A 15,507-nucleotide genomic window follows, 5' to 3' on the forward strand; every position below is an offset into this window, starting at 1 on the left:
TTATGGATTAGAAGATATATCTTAGGAGAGAGATTCTAGGAATTAATCTGAACTCCACGAATTATTTTATCGGATTTATGCCTACATTATGTATAATTTTACAATTTAATACGCTTTTAAGCCATTTGTTATAGATTTAAGTGTGCATTTAGGAAACTAGCATGGATACTTACACAATATAAAATATTTAATAGAAATATGATAAAAGCTTACTTGTCATTTATTGTGCTGGAAGAGTAGCAAAAAAACTAAGGAACTCATGTGTGTTTGTGTATACTATCGAGGACCCATGCGATGCACGAGCTTTGTTAAAAGAATTTGAGGCAAAAGGAGCTAAGAGCACAACTTTGGTGGCCCCAACTCGAGTCTGACCAGACTCAACTAAAGCTTTTTGTACTGATTGGGCTTCATTTTTGGAACTTCAAGTTTGGCTTGGACCAAAGTACTCAAGCTTAACCTAAACTCAAGTTGGGCATGGGTTGAGACCTTGGGTAGCCTAAGCCCAATTTAACCTAATCTGAGTCCTACCAACATTTTTATTTTATATATATATATATATATATATATATATATATATCTACTTATTTATCAATTAACCTATTCTAAATTGGGCTACAAATCTCGACATGCCCAAGCCCAAGTCCAGGTTGAGATGTTGAGTTAAGCTTAGGTTGGGCCTAGGTTGGTAAACTTGGGCTCAACCTTGAGTTGGGTTGACACTGAGCTCGAGGTTTAAGACTTAAGGTTGGGCTTGGGTTAACCCTCAACCCAACCCAACCCACCCAAGTTGCACCCCAAGAAGAAGCATTGTGACATTCCTAATTAAATTTAAAACTAATAGTATTGTTAAGTTTTTAATTTTATCAACAAATTTGCTATATCATTCTATGTTTTTAAATAAAATATAAATGGACATCATATTATAAAATTTAATTATGAAACTAAAATTTTCTTACTATTGGTTGAAATTTTTATTACATTTGTGTAGTTTTGAAAAAGTTATTGAAAATTATTTTTAAATTATTATTGAATAAATTATTTCCCTTTTAAATATTTTTTTACAAAATTACACTAATTTCTCTTTTTTTTTTCAACATAAGATAGTTAATAATTTACTTTTTCCAAAACTATACTAATTTATCTTTTGAAGAAATTTTCCAAAAGTACAATAAATTTTTTACTGAAAATGTAAAAAGAATAAATTGATATTTATTAAATTATTTTTCTAATGAAAAATTACTGAAAGTTTTTAATTATTATCTTATAATATCATTAAATATTAACACATTGATAAAAAATACTTAAAATATCAATAACTAATTATTGCTCAAAAATTACTGAAAATGTAAAAAAAATAAATTTATGTTTATTGAAATAAAATTTCCAATAAAAATTACTGGTATATTTTAATTATTATCGAATAGCATCATTACATATTATTGATATTTATTATTATTTTAATTAATTATTGATATCAATAATTAATTTTCAAAAATTTATGAAATTAAACTTCCAAAATCAGTAATTTTCAGCAACTAAACTTTCACTAATTAAATTTCCCAATTTACCAAAACTAAGGAAAATATAAAAATATTTCACAAATTAATATAACTGATTAATAAATTAGAAAATTTAACTAATTTAATAATTACCAAAATTATTTTGCAGTAATAACCAAAAAAATTTAAGAACAATTAAATGTAGTGATGACTAATTACCAAATTTAAATATTTTAATAACTGCAAAAATTACCAAAAAATTAGGGATATTTAGATGTAGTGATTATTAATAAGTAATAATATTTTAAAATAAGTAATATATTTTTTCTGAATTAACAATTAATAATTTCTAATAATTATAGTAATTTGTACCGTAATTTTTGATAAATTACAATAATTATTTAGTATTTATATTGTAATAATTAGTAGTTAAGTACTGATAATTACTGATAATTTATATTTGCTGAAATAAATTTTTCAATGACAAATTACTGATATTTTTTAATTATTAACTGATAATGCCATTAAATATTAATAAACTGATTTTTATTAATATTTTAATTAGTTTTTTGATTTCTGAAATTAAATTTCCAAAATCAATAACTTTTAGTAATTAAATTTTGTAATTTACTAAAATTACAAAAATATAAAAAAACACAATTAATTTAAGTAATTAAAAAATTAGCAAAATGAACTAATTTAATAATTAGCAAAATTATTTTGCAATAACAATAAAAATATTTAGGGATAATTAAATGTAGTGATTACTAATTAGTAAATTTAACTCATTAGTAATTAATTATTGGAAAAAATCCAGATTAGTCCCCTGTATTCTGGGTTTAGTGTCACTTTGGTCCCTGAACTTTAAAATGTGACAATTTAATACTTGAACTTTCAAAACGTGCCAATCTAGTACCTGCCATTAACCAGCCCGTTAACCAGTCGTTAAGTGCCATTTGAAAATACACAAATATCCTTTGAGTGTCATCTAGCTCTCTTTATTAACCATCCAAATGTTGACAAAAAATGAACAGTCCCAAATCCTTGCCTTTTTTGTTCAAGAAAGTTGGGGTCACTAGAATGCCCATTGAGACGTAACCCCAACTTGTTTTAATAGAAGAGGCAAGGATTTGAGACTATTTATTTTTTATCAACATGTGGATAGTTGATAAAGAAAATTAGATAACACTTAAAGGACATTTGTATCTTTTCAAATGCCACTTAACAACTGGTTAACAAATTAGTTAATGACAGATTGATTGATACAATTTAAAAATTTGAGTACTAAATTGTCGCGTTTTAAAATTCAGAAACTAAAATGATACTAAGCCCAAAATACAGGATATTTATAAAAAAATTTCCCTTAATTATTTGCATTTTGGGAATTGGGTGTTAGATGGGTTAGGTAGAATCTAGGTTGGAGCCGACCCGCCTGTCCTATCCATCTCAGTAATCAAAGTCATATATATGACTGAGTACAATCATCTATTGCCAAATCATGGGATCCCAGTTGTTAATCACGCTCTAATCGCATGGTGGGACTTAGGTTATTGTCTAGTTAGAAGTTAGAACTCAAAGGATACAGAGGTACGAACTGGAAACCATTACAGTAGCCATTAACAATTAGATCTCTATAGTGGGACTGTGGGAGTGCATGAGAAAACTAACCCGAGTAAAACAATGATGAATACTATAAAATAGAACAGAAAAACCGACAACCAGTGATGATTTTCTCGATTCCAGATCTAAAGCCAATATTCGATCTGCATCTACAACCAATAAAGACCAGAGTAAAAAGAACTTTGCTTATCAACTGAACATCGACAGAGAGAAAAAACAACAATATGAAAGAGGCCTTATTAATCTGAACATGCGGTAGTTTTTCTTTGTTCCTTAATGCTGTGTTTGGTAGAGGTGTAAAATCAAACCGGGGTAAACTTTGCACCTCGGTTTGATTTTGCAAGTATTTGGTAAACATGTAATTTTACATCGAAACATTTTACCATTTAATTACATCGATAATCGATGTAGTAAATACATTGAAATTTTTGATGTATTTATTATATCACTCGCGCTCTCTCTCTCTCTTTTCCTTTTCTCTTCTTCTTCTTCTTCTTCTTCTTCTTCTCCTTCTCTCTTGCTCACTCGCTCGCTCGCTTGCTCTCTCTTCTCCTTCTCTCTTCCTCCGACGAGAACAGAGAGGTGGCGATCTCTAGCAGCTTCTCCATCGCTTGTTTTTGGGTTTGATACGCCGGTTGCAACACCTGGCAAGGACTACAACCTGGTCACCAGATGAGAACGATAATGAGAACAGAGAGGCTCATTGCAGCCCGGTTTGATACGCCGGTTGGAGATGCCGACAAGTAGCAGTTATTTGCGGGTATGGAGATGCCGACAAGGGTTGTGCTGCCGTCGTTAAGAAAGTCGGTGCCTGTGTAATCGTTACTGAGATGGACTCCATTTCGCTCTTCAGGATCTCATGGAAGGCATCCCATTGCTGACCCTCGAGGACGTCGTAGCCGAGGCCGAACCATAACTCTGGTTCCTATACACATGGTTGGAGGAGCAAGGAGCTCAGTAAAAGTAGTCTCATTATTAGCTTATAACTTGAAGACCAGAATCACCATCCCCTAAAACTAAAATGAAGCATAGAAAAAGAAGAAGCAGAGAGAGAGAGAGAGAGAGAGAGAGGTGAAAAGGAGAAAGAAAGGGAAGTTGAATAAGGAAAACCCCTTTTCAGTTTTCACCATTGACATGAGATCTGGGCAGCTAGTCTTCTTGCATCATGACGCACTAACTATTGCTGAGCCATCAGAGATTTATAAATTTCAATAAGCACTTTTCTCGTCATACTCCTTCAAGAGAGGCCTCCCAAACCCAAAGCCTGCCCCAACCGCACCACCACCATTGAACCCAACGCTAAACACCCTGGAATTGGCGAACCCAAGCATCATCTTAACGTACATATCTCAAAGTTGGATGAGAAGTTTATTGGGGGAGAGGTGGTGGAAGAAGTGGAGTTTGGGGGTGACCCTAATGCGCCAAAAATGCCTCCTTCTGTTGGAACCTGCCCCAACGAGCTCCACCTGGGTTTTCTACCGGCGTCCAGCCCCAACCAAACGCTCGTACTTCCTTCTCTTCCAATACCCTCTCAAGCCCTTTGTATAAATTCACAGACACACCTTTTTTCGTTTTCTACCATTATTGCTTGCTTCGTTTATTATGAGCATCGAAGAGAGAGTTTCAGAGTAAACTGAGCAGAAATTTTACACCGTAACACCCAAATGATATGAGAGAAAAATTCCAAAATACCTCGATTCCATTTTCCATCGATCACTAAAATAGAGCTATGTTTTTCATCGGTGTAAAACTGAATTTACACCTAAAACAAACACATCCTAAACGATACTAAAAGGGATGAGCATAAAATTGAACTGAATAAATCAAAATAAAAAAATAAAAACCGAATTACAAGAAAACCAAAGTAATTGAAATCAAAATTTTCAGTTTGATTTTAGGTTATTTTGGTTAAAAAATGAATTTAATTAATATATATATTAAATATTATATATTATAACCTATAATATATATTATGAAATTGAATTTTATTATAATACATCATATATAATATATTAATATATAAATATATAGCATATTATATATTAAATGCTATATTTTGTATATTGTATATTATATATTACATATTATATAATAAATTTCAGTTATTTCGGTTTTTTGATTAACCGAATTTCTAACTCTAAAAACCGAAACTAAAATTTTCGATTTTAACTGAATCATACTCACCCCTCTAAAACAAAAAAAAAAATATAAAAACAGGAAGAGACAAAAATGATAGTGAACTGAAAACGGAAAGACAGAGAAGAAAAGAAGTTTTGTGTTTGGGAGAGGAAAAGAGGAGAATGGCGAGAAAGGAATTTTTTTTGGGAGAGGGAAGGAGAAGGAAACTATTTTGGGAAGTTTCCTTTTTCCTCTACGTTAGTTATTTTGCAAGTTTCGCTGCTGTTATGGTGGTGAAATAGTTTAAGTTGGCAAATAGAGGCATTCCTTGAAAAGAAAAGTCTCTTGCCAAGTGGCCTTTTGGGAGGCTTGGGTTAGGTAGGGAGAGCTTGAATTCTGTGGAGGGTCACAGGAAGCGTGCACCTGCAAATGAAAATTGAGCACGTCACCTTATTAAGTTAACGGAATTAACGGAATTGCTCTGTTAAGGCTGGTCCAACCAGTCACTAAAAGACAAAAAAGTGAAAAATGACAATCTCCTCTATTCGAATTCCTCTCTCACCGTCTTTCAGCATCAAACCACAACAACCAAGTTGGGAGACCGATGATCGGTGACCGGCAGTAAAATCATCATCTTCTCTTCCTCACAGATGGAATGGAAGTGCAGGATATGTAGGTAGAAAAAGAAAAATCGGAAAACAACGAAGAAGAAGGCCAAAATCAATCGGAGCATTCTCTCTTGCATTGTCACCGACATATTAGCTGATTTCATGCATCATGAGATCAATGTTTTATGCTCTAGTATTCTGACTTTCAGGTAATCTTTTGCTAGCAACTTCTGTGTGTCGGAATTAGACCGACTGTAATCCAAACTTCTTCATGTAATTGTGCTACAGCCGATTGCTTCTTGGATTATTCAATCCATAATTTCAAGTGTTTAAATGCTCTTGGAAAATCTACATGCACTTAGCGAGGATTGGGGAATTCTTTAAAGCTACTAAAAATGAGGTTTAACTGTATAGTTTTGATTGCCTTTTTTTTGCAATTCAGGAAATAGAATAAAGCAATAAATGAAGGTAATGACGAACAACACATTTTTTTTTAACTATCCCTGGATTGATTTTCTCTCCTAATACCTCGAGTAGCAATTCGACTTTATTCATGTTTTCCTTTTCTCCCTCTCAAATCTCAGAGCTCAGCCTACTTTAATCATCTTAATTTTGAAGGTTAGGCTTACTTTACTCCGACATCACCTGGTAGGGGTCGATTCCTTGCCACCGGATCAGATAGAGGGTGTTGGGGTGCTGGAACACGGCCTTAAGATTTCATAGGATTGTTGTCGGTAAAAAAGAGAAAAAGAATAAGAAAAGGGGAGGAAGAAGAAGGTGGAGGAGAAAGAGAAGAAGAATTTATCATCAGTCTCAGGTCGTCGGTTGATGTCTCACACTGAACGTCAATTGTTATGGTGGCCGGTGGTCTAGTTACAGTATATTGAGACTTGAGAGATAGTGGGAGGGGAGTTCGAATGAAAGAGAGAAGTATTGTTGGGTTTTATTGCTTTTTGTCTTTTAATGGCTGGTTCAACCAATTAGACCATTATTAACCGAGTAGCCCCGTTAAACTCTTGTTAATTTAACCGAGTAGCCCCGTTAAACTCTTGTTAATTTACTAAGACGACGTGTTCATTTTTCATTGGTAGGTGTACGCTTCTTGTGAGAGCCGAAGGGTCCACAGGATTCGTGCTCAAGTAGAAAAAGAGAATGAGAGAGAGATGGAAAGGGGTAAGGGAGAAAGGAAAGAAGAGAGAAGTGGGATCGAATAGGATAAAGCACTGTTTTCAAAACTGGACTGGATTGGACGGTTAGACCGGAAAAACTGAGAACCGGTCACCTTCATTTTCTTCTAAAACTGCTTTTTTCTTCAAAACCGTTGATTTTGGTTAGCAAACCGCAGAACCGACTGATTAATTGTTTGAATGGTTTTGATCGTTTTTCTAATTTTTTTTTTTATTTTTTTGTCAGAACGGGCCGACCGTTTGAGTCAAACAGTTGGATCATTCAAACTAATAACCAGACCCTGACCGGTCCGATCACCAATTCGTTTTTAAAAACCATGGGATAAAAAGAGGGTGCTGACATGGACCCTATATATATGACTTCTGATACTTCCGCCTTTAACTTAAAAAATTATTGATTAATTTTTGTATTAAATCCAATATATATATATATGACTTCCGATACTACCACCTTTTTTAAAATGTTGACTTTTGCACGTCCTAACATCAATTTCCGTTTTGGTTTTAATTTCATAGCAGGTACCTTTTGAGTTGCATTATTTTCTAAACATTCTGAATTAATTATGAAAGATCATAGTAATGAAATAAACCCATGAATCCTAATAGTATATGTCTAGCTTGTTACAACTTACAACCACCAATTTATTCATGGTGACTGATTCAGACAAATGGGAAGTTGGAAATTGGCGTATGAACAATTAGAGCGTGTGAAAGGTGCCTTCATCTGGATTTATAAGTTTGGCCACATTTCACATGCTTTCGAATTTTTATCCAATAAAATGTTAGTATCTTCGAACTTCACTACTAATAAGAGTTAATAAGTTTCATTGAAATTTGACCTGGCCTCTCCTTGGGGGTGTCAACAGTATCCAAAAATCTAAATTATTCAAGATTCACGTATAATCGTATAGAATTCAAATATGACTTGATATAAACGCTGTATATAATTATATATTAATTTATACAATTTATATAAATAATATAAAATATATGATAATAATTAATCGTCTAAATCAAATTGAATTGAATTTGACTTTCGAAATTCTATTCAAATTCAATACTGAAAATTACTTGATTCCATTAGAAGTCAATTCATTTACACCCCTACCTCCAACTTGATGCACCTACAATGAATACTATATGACAATTAAATAAAACTGCACGTAGTCGTATCATTCCTCTTCTTTGTGCCATTGACATGTACACTCCAATTAAATAAAACTGCACGTGGTTATAAACTCATAATGAAATTTTCTCATGAAGATTTTGAAGTGTTTCGGGCTCTCTGAGGCTTTCTGCAATCTAATTCTATGCTGTGTTTCTTTTTGGAGCTTCTCCATTCTTATTAATGACTGTCCAAGTAAGTCTTTTTCTCTTTTCCGGGGTCTTAGACAGGGATGTCCATTTTCTCCATATCTTTTTATTATCGGTACTAAAGTCCTCTCAAGAATGTTAGAAGTCAAATGTGTGCAAAATCTTTCTTATGGTTTCAGATTCAGTAACTCTGGTGTGAAACTATCTCACTTGTTATTTGCTGATAACTTAGTAATTTTTGGAAAGTGTTATTCATCTGATGCAACCCAAATCTTAGAGGTGCTTAACTCCTTTTGCAAATGGTCGGGCCAGGAAATAAAATTTCAGAAATCTGCTATTCCCTTCAGTGCTAACACTCATAGGAAAAGGAGATCTCTTGTTCTCTCAAAATTTGGTGTTTCCACAATGAAGGCAAACGACAAATATCTTGGTGGCCCTTTGCTTCTGGGAAGGTAAAAAATTCAGGAGTGGAGATATTTAGTTGACAAACTTAAATCCAAATTGGTGGGCTGGAAAAAGCGCTCTCTGTCCCAGGCTGGCATATCTGTACTCATCAAATCTACTCTCCAAGCAATTCCCCAGTACATCATGCAGACATACCTTCTTCCTAAGCAAACATGCATTGAACTCAATAACATATGTTGTAATTTCTGGTGGTCTAAATCTGAATCGAATGGTCTGCACCTAAGAAAGTGGTCCTTGCTCTGTCAACCTAAAGCTTGTGGTGGGCTGGGTTTTCGTGACATGGAGGTGACTAATAGAGCCCATATCATGAAGTTTGGTTGGAGGTTACTCAAGTTCCCTTCATCCCTGTGGGCTAAGGTTCTTCGTGTAAAATATTTTAGAAATTCCAACTTCTGGAAGTCAAAACCAAAGTTGGGTGACTCATTTATTTGGTGAGGTCCCCTTGCTTGTAAATCTCACCTTTGCAAAGGCTGTCGTTGGATTATTGGCAATGGGTGGAGCATTGGTGCTATATCAGACCCTTAGCTGCTACATGATGTGGATTCTTCTCTTCAGTTTCATAGAAATAGCTCTTTGAAAGTGGCGGAACTCATCAACCATCACTCAATGACTTGGAACTAAGGATTGGTGAATCAATTTTTCTCACCCCAATCAACTCAAGAAATTCTATCCTTAGATCTCCCGTTGTTGCATAGTAATGTTATGGAGGACCATTTGATTTGGACCCTTACTCCTAACGGGCAATTCACCACCTCATCTGCCCATCGACACCTGTTGTTAGATCTCCCTAGCTCTTCAAAGGTGACTTACTTGTTTGAGGACTGTGAATGCTCCAAGTTCTGGAAGCTCAAGTGGACTTGTCCCAAAATTATGATGTTTCTTTGGAGGGCTTTAAATGATGCTCTCCCCACATTGAAGAGACTCAAAGTGTGGAAGTACAATCTTGATGCTCGTTGCCCATTTTGTATGAATGATGAGGAGCTGACTGATCATCTATTCCTCAAATGCCTTACTGCAAAATTGGTTTGGTTTGGCTCCGTGCTAGGTGTCCGAACTGAGCTCTTCCAGCATCTACTAGAACTATTATCCTTCTGGATCTCCCCGGGGGCTCCCTCTATTTCCTCCTCACATCCTCCTTACCTAATGGCTTTCTCCATCATTTAGCACCTTTGGCTGGAACGTAATGTGATCATATTCTGAGGGGAAGTTTAGTCTCCTAATCTGATAATTGGTAAGGCCCGAGACTTTGTCGCTCGATCTTTGGTTGGTGTTCTTCATGATTTTCAAGTTCCGCCTGCTACTTCAGTTCCTTCTCCCCCTAGCAGATGGTGTAAACCTCCTGCTTGAATGGTTAAGATCAATTTTGATGGTGCCACTTCTCCAATTCGAGTAGTTGTTGGATGTATCATTAGGGACCATCATGGAACATTGATTTATGCTCGATATGTTCCTCTTTGCACGTGCTCTGCTTGAAAGTCTACAATTTGTAGTATCTTGTGGTATTTCTAAGGTAATTTTTGAAGGTGACTGTGCTACTTTGATTAATTTCTTGTTGGAAGATTCTGGTAATCCTCCGTGGAGTGTTTTTACACTCTTTCATAACTACAAGAATATTCTGAATCACCACCCTGATTTCTCAATAGTGTTTTCATCGAGGTCAACAAACAAGGCGGCTCACGCCTTAGCTCATTTTGGTTTGACTTGTTCCTCTTCTTGTACTTGGTCATCTGTTCTAGTATTCTTGAAGAAAATTGTAGAAGAAGAGTCTACTGAGTTATCTAATGAATTTTAGGCTATTTGGCCTTTTCATAAAAAAAATGTATATAACTAATATGGTAATTGTACATTAATTAGTTGCATACCACTATCCAATCTGAATTGGGATCTGCTCCTCACATAGCACGCCTCACACATACCTCACAGCCACATCCCACCCTATAATGGGAACATCTCCCCATGAATAATAAATTTAAGGAAGAGAGGTGTTCCCAATGTGCGGCCAAGACATGCTGTGAGGTCGGTGTGAGGCATGCATTGTGAGGAGCAGATATGGACTCATCCAATTTATCTCTCTATATATAACAAAACAGTCCATGTCACCATACCTCTCCTTGCTTCATTACCTTAACCGAGCCTTCTCCTCCATTCACTCTCTCTCCTGATTATTCCCTCCCATTAAGTCAAGTCATCAAGACTCTAAGCCTCTCCCATTAGGCCACATCATCACAATTTAAAAAACTCACAATCCTAACAGAAGTGGAAACTTGCCTAGCGATCAACAGGAAAAATGAACTTGCCAAAAGAGTTCCTTCTTCCTTTAGAGTTTTGGATAAATGGGAAGTTACATGGTTAGTTTAACAAGGAATGTGATTATGCATCACTCTCTATTAATGAAATTGGGAATTGGTTTTATTCCACTTCGTCCCATGCTCCAAAATGTCTCAAATTCGATTTTCAAATTCTCCTTTTTGATAATGCACAATTCCAGAAACTGCTCTTTGTGATCTTTTTTTCCTATCCTTTGAGAACTAATAGCCCCACTGTGGTAAGACACGACCTTTTCTATTCTTTTTATTTCAAGCTTTGAAAACTATTTGAAATTGGTTTGGAAACAACGATAACTTCATTTATGTATTCAAATAAGTAAATCAGATTTTTGTTTGAAGATTCTCAAAATTGTGCTTGACTCATAGAGTTTTAGAGTTGAAAATGAAAGGATTTCATTAGTTTTTTCTCAAATTGCCAATTACATGCTAGAAATCGGATTCTAGGAGGTTACCAATGACTATAGAGCCCTTATCGGTGTCCACATTGCTAGAGGTTGAGGTCTTGTTGTCTAGCACCAATATTGTGAGAAGAAGGGATTTTCAGGTCTAATGTGTAACGATGATGACTAAATAGCGGTTTCTCTTTGAAACTAATCAAAAAATTGAGTTAGGAGTGATTTATGATAAGGGTACATGAAGCAAAGTTGTGGTCTTTGAGGAAGCTAATTCCCCATGTGTCAAGCTTTGAGAGGAGTATGACCCACCATTATATACGAGTCCGGATCTCCTGCACACAAAAACTCTGCCCACGTCTATCCACATAACATCGTAGTCACACATGGAGAACATCTCATCCTCCTACATAGTATTATGTAGGGGGAGATGTTCCCAATTCACGAGGGTAGTGTGTTGTGGGTAAACGTGAGCAGAGTTCTCATGGGCAGGAGATCCTGATTCATTATATACATCTCATCCTCCTACATAGTATTTCTTTCCTTTATTGGAAAGAATCAAACCCTTTAGTTTGATCTTTTCCTGAAGAATATCCTTAATTTCATTACTAAAGGGATTAACTTCATTTCATCATAAGATGCTCTATGATTTTGTGCTTTTTACTAACTTTGGACATTTAAATCAAAATTACCATTTTCAAATTAACCATGGTGTTATAAGGTATTTTCATGAGTTTCATAGATTGACTATAAAATCAATTTAATGGAAATGTTCAATCAAGCAAGGCTCCTTATTTTAATTTCAATACATATGCATTTGAAGTTTCGATTGCAAGGTTTTGGAGGGATTGAGTAAACTTTGCGTTTAGAGAGATCTCTGCATGCATGCTTTATTTTCCATTTATCGTGGTTCATTTTTTTTTAATGAGATTGTTTCTACGACTTGGGTTGGTTTTACATGCTTCTCTGTTCAATAACTCAACTAGTCAACTGCATTCAAAATTGGGTTGTGTTTTCTTGCATGATTAAATCCATTCTCCATAGCCTGGTGTTGTTAACTACCAACTCTACATAAACTATCAAAGTAGAACACAAATGCTTAACTTACACCAGATTACAAAGTTACTTCTTGAGATTAAGTGACCAAATCGAACATGTCAATGGTTGAATCGTCCGGGTTAGATGATTTCTAACTGAAGGTTGGTTTCAATAAAACCTGACCTGGAAGCAAGGCTAGGTGATGGTTCGAATGGTTCAACTGGTCGGGTCAACAACGAGTTGGTATTGGTTTGGGTCGATTTTCAGTTTGGTCAATTGGTTTAAAAGATTTCAAATTAAATTTAAAAATTACAATGATATTATTAAAATTTTAAGTTTACAATATAAAATATTTTAGTATAAGAAATATGAAAAATTTCCCACATTCCCAAAGGGTAGGTTTCAATAGAACCTAAACTGGAATCAAGGCTAGGTGGCAATTCGAATAGTTCAATCCGTTAGGTCAACAACGGGTTGAAAATATTAGTATAGGTTTGGGCCAATTTTCGATTTGGTTAATCTGTTCAAAATATTTAAACTTAAAAAATTAGATTTAAATTTACGATATTATATCATTAAAAAAATAAAATTCAAAATTTAAACTTACATAAAATGTTTTAGACTAACAAATATGAGAAATTTCCACTTTTTAGTATTAAAATATATTTTTTAAATATAAAAATATTAATATATATCTGATCGGGTCGGGTTGATTTTGGTTGGTTTACAAATGGCCAAACCAAAACTAACCCAACCTGGTTGGGTTGGGAAATTGCTAAACCGAAGCCAATCGGAAGTTGGTCAGTTTGTTCGATTCATCAATTTGATGAACAATCCAAGCTGAAATTAGTTATCGTTATTTTTGTATTTCAAAAAATTATTTAAAATAGTATATAAAATATAAATAACTATTAATTATTTAAAAAGTTAAAATATAAAACAATTATCTACTCTTATATGTTTTTATTGTTTAGCTTTAAATTAACAAAGTCCATGCATTGCACAGGTCCCCTGCTAGTAGAGACTATAACATTAACTTTGATGGTACTCATATTTGGTTTCTTGGAACCTAAGCGAGACTCTATGTCAAATAAATAAATAAGTAAAATAGGCAAATCTATGTACCTATAATAAAAAAGGTAGTTTCATGTGCTCAGTTTTTAGGCCATTTGTTCATGATCATATTTTCCTTTTTTTTAAAAAAAAATTGCCCTTGTAAACTCTTAGGCCCCATTTTCGCTTTTCGATAAATTACTTACCCAGGTAAATGTACTTACCTGGGTAAGTGTTTCCCAGGAAAGACTTACCTAGGTAAGTGCATTTACCCATGCTCTTTTATTTCCCATGTAAATAAGGCAATGCCCATTTTAACCATAAAAATCCATTATTAAAAGGAGCATTTTTGTCTCACTCAAGTGTTTGTACTTTTCCCCCAAGTGCAAAAGTTATTTATCCACTTAGGAGTGGGTAAGTGATACCTAGGAAAATAAACTTTCCCTGGTCCCCATATAAATCTGAAAAAAGAACATGGTATTCTTAGTTAATGGGAATCAAAATCCCATTGACCAACTTTCCCCCTTCTCAAAATCTTCAAAAAGAATGCCCCCTTGGTTTCTTCTTTGTTTTCCTTTTATATCAATGCAATGATGTTGATTTTCATGCAACTTTTGAGTGATGATTGATTTCTTATTTTCAAGACCTACCCTTTTTTAAAGTTGTTAATATACTTTGTATCTCTTTCACTCATTTATTTATTGTATCTCAATATTCTTGGTGTTATATGTGTATCTACACTTTGCACAGAATAAATACGCGGCAACCAGGAGGATGTTTAGTTCTACTGGCATTTTTTCAAAAAAGGGAAAATCTATGATGCAGAAAGGATATGGTATGGGAAGAGTTTTGAACAATCAAAACCCACCCATGAATTTTGATAAATAACACCTGATTGGCTACCATATTTATGATTCCAGTTGACTAGTCAGAAGTTTTTTAGATATCATATCTTTTCCATATCATAGTCGAATCCTTTGAAAAAATGTCATAATGTCAATGCCACATAGGCATAGCCATTTATTTAGAGTGGAACAATTGTTTTTTTTTTTTTTTTTTTGGTACTTAAAACAACACACTAACTTTTCAACGTAGGTGGTAATAGCAGGATTCAAATCGTGTCTCTGTTGGGCCTACCTAGACACCACTCAGTTGGAAAACAATTATTTGGTTAGGTCTTTATCAATTAAACACCAAAAAAATATAAATGCTTGGGTTTTAGTGCATTGAGCCGTTAGATAAGCTTCAAATTCTCGCTTCCCTCAACGACCCATTGTTTCTTGAAATAAAAATTCATATGATGCTGATGTGGGGTCTTACGTGGAAGCATTAACAAGTGATCCGATGTGTTGTGGATTATGATGCATTGCTTTTATTTTGTTCTACTAACTATTATATTCTCAAATAAAACATATATTTTATCATTTTCTATTTTAATGTAGGTTGTATGTCAAGTAAGAGGGATTACCCTTTGTCAATGGCTTAACTGGTTCTAGATTTTATAGGATAGATGTGATCATCAAATGATATGATGAGCCATTATATTTGGTTTGCATGCAAAATGAACCGTTGGATCTCAATTTCAGCCCTTATAGATGTGTACAGGCATTATGGACCATAACTTGATGGCGCTCAAACATATAGCAAGAATGTCACACTGGATTGTTTATGGCGTTGTTTCTTAAAACACCCCACCAAACAATCTAAAAGGAAAAAAACTTTTGTTGTGCTTAGGTGGTAGGTGCCTTTTATGGGGTGTTAGGAAACGCCCCACCAAACAACCAAAACTATTAAATATTTAAAGTGGCATTTTTCATATAAAGTGTTTATTTGAAAAAGCGTAGTTAGAACCAAACACGTATCAGATGTCTTCTATTTTCTTACCA

Source organism: Nelumbo nucifera, chromosome 2 (genome assembly GCF_055504915.1).
Source record: "Nelumbo nucifera cultivar China Antique chromosome 2, China Antique-T2T, whole genome shotgun sequence".
Taxonomy (NCBI): Eukaryota; Viridiplantae; Streptophyta; class Magnoliopsida; order Proteales; family Nelumbonaceae; genus Nelumbo; species Nelumbo nucifera.